Raw genomic sequence first — 2,305 nt, forward strand, 5'->3', positions numbered from 1 at the left:
TGAGAGTTGCTACTAACCTGAAAATGATGCTACAGTGATGTAGTGAGAGTTTCTACTAACCTCAAAATGATGCTGTCAGTAATGTAGTGAGAGTTGCTGAAAACCTCAAAATGATGCTAGAGTTATGCAATGAGAGTTTCTTTTACCCTAAGAAATGATGCTAGAGTGATGTGGTGAGAGTTGCTAAAAACCTCAAAATGATGCTAGAGTTATGCAATGAGAGTTTCTTTTACCCGAAGAAATGATGCTAGAGTGATGTGGTGAGAGTTGCTAAAAACCTCAAAATGATGCTACCGTAATGTAGTGAGAGTTGCTATGAACCTCAGAAATGATGCGACAGTGATGTAGTGAGAGTTTCTGCTTCCCTAAAAATGAAGCTACAGTGATCTAGTATGAATTGTTAAAAACCTCAAAGCGATGCAAAAGTGATGTAATAAGAATTGCTACTTACCTAAGAAATCATGCTCCAAATAAAGAAACAAAGAAAAAGAAATGATCCTCCAGTAATGTAGTGAGAGTTTCTACTATCCTTAAAATGATGCTTCAGTCATTTATTGAGGGTTTCTACTAACCTCAAAATGATGCTGACAGTGATGTAATGAGTTTCTACGAACCTCAAAATGATGCTACAGTGATGTAGTGAGAGTTGCTACGAACCTCAAAATGATGCTACAGTAATGTAGTGAGAGTTGCTACGAACCTCAAAATGATGCTACCGTAATGTAGTGAGAGTTGCTACGAACCTCAAAATGATGCTACAGTGATGTAGTGAGAGTTGCTACGAACCTCAAAATGATGCTACAGTAATGTAGTGAGAGTTGCTACTATCCTCAAAATGATGCTACAGTGATGTAGTGAGAGTTGCTTAAAACCTCAAAATGATGCTACCGTAATGTAGTGAGAGTTGCTACGAACCTCAAAATGATGCTACAGTGATGTAGTGAGAGTTGCTGCTAACCTCAAAACGATGCTACAGTAATGTAGTGAGAGTTGCTTAAAACCTCAAACTGATGCTATAGTAATGTAGTGAGAGTTGCTTAAAATCTCAAACTGATGTCACAGTATTTAAGTGAGAGTTGCTACTAATCTCAAATGATGCTGAAGTGATGTAGTGAGAGTTGCGACGAAACTAAGAAATGATACTACAGTGATGTGGTGAGAGTTGCTACTAACCTGAAAATGATGCTGCAGTGATGTGGTGAGAGTTGCTACTAACCTGAAAATGATGCTACAGTGATGTAGTGAGAGTTGCTACTAACCTGAAAATGATGCTACAGTGATGTAGTGAGAGTTTCTACTAACCTCAAAATGATGCTGTCAGTAATGTAGTGAGAGTTGCTGAAAACCTCAAAATGATGCTAGAGTTATGCAATGAGAGTTTCTTTTACCCTAAGAAATGATGCTAGAGTGATGTGGTGAGAGTTGCTAAAAACCTCAAAATGATGCTAGAGTTATGCAATGAGAGTTTCTTTTACCCGAAGAAATGATGCTAGAGTGATGTGGTGAGAGTTGCTAAAAACCTCAAAATGATGCTACCGTAATGTAGTGAGAGTTGCTATGAACCTCAGAAATGATGCGACAGTGATGTAGTGAGAGTTTCTGCTTCCCTAAAAATGAAGCTACAGTGATCTAGTATGAATTGTTAAAAACCTCAAAGCGATGCAAAAGTGATGTAATAAGAATTGCTACTTACCTAAGAAATCATGCTCCAAATAAAGAAACAAAGAAAAAGAAATGATCCTCCAGTAATGTAGTGAGAGTTTCTACTATCCTTAAAATGATGCTTCAGTCATTTATTGAGGGTTTCTACTAACCTCAAAATGATGCTGACAGTGATGTAATGAGTTTCTACGAACCTCAAAATGATGCTACAGTGATGTAGTGAGAGTTGCTACGAACCTCAAAATGATGCTACAGTAATGTAGTGAGAGTTGCTACGAACCTCAAAATGATGCTACCGTAATGTAGTGAGAGTTGCTACGAACCTCAAAATGATGCTACAGTGATGTAGTGAGAGTTGCTACGAACCTCAAAATGATGCTACAGTAATGTAGTGAGAGTTGCTACTATCCTCAAAATGATGCTACAGTGATGTAGTGAGAGTTGCTTAAAACCTCAAAATGATGCTACCGTAATGTAGTGAGAGTTGCTACTATCCTCAAAATGATGCTGACAGGAATGTAGTGAGAGTTGCTTAAAACCTCAAAATGATGCTACCGTAATGTAGTGAGAGTTGCTACGAACCTAAAAATGACGCTCCAGTGATGTAGTGAGAGTTGCTACGAACCTAAAAATGACGCTCCAG

Source organism: Aulostomus chinensis, chromosome 1 (genome assembly GCF_037954235.1).
Source record: "Aulostomus chinensis isolate RoL2024-O1b breed Wild chromosome 1, RoL_Achi_v1.0, whole genome shotgun sequence".
Taxonomy (NCBI): domain Eukaryota; kingdom Metazoa; phylum Chordata; class Actinopteri; order Syngnathiformes; family Aulostomidae; genus Aulostomus; species Aulostomus chinensis.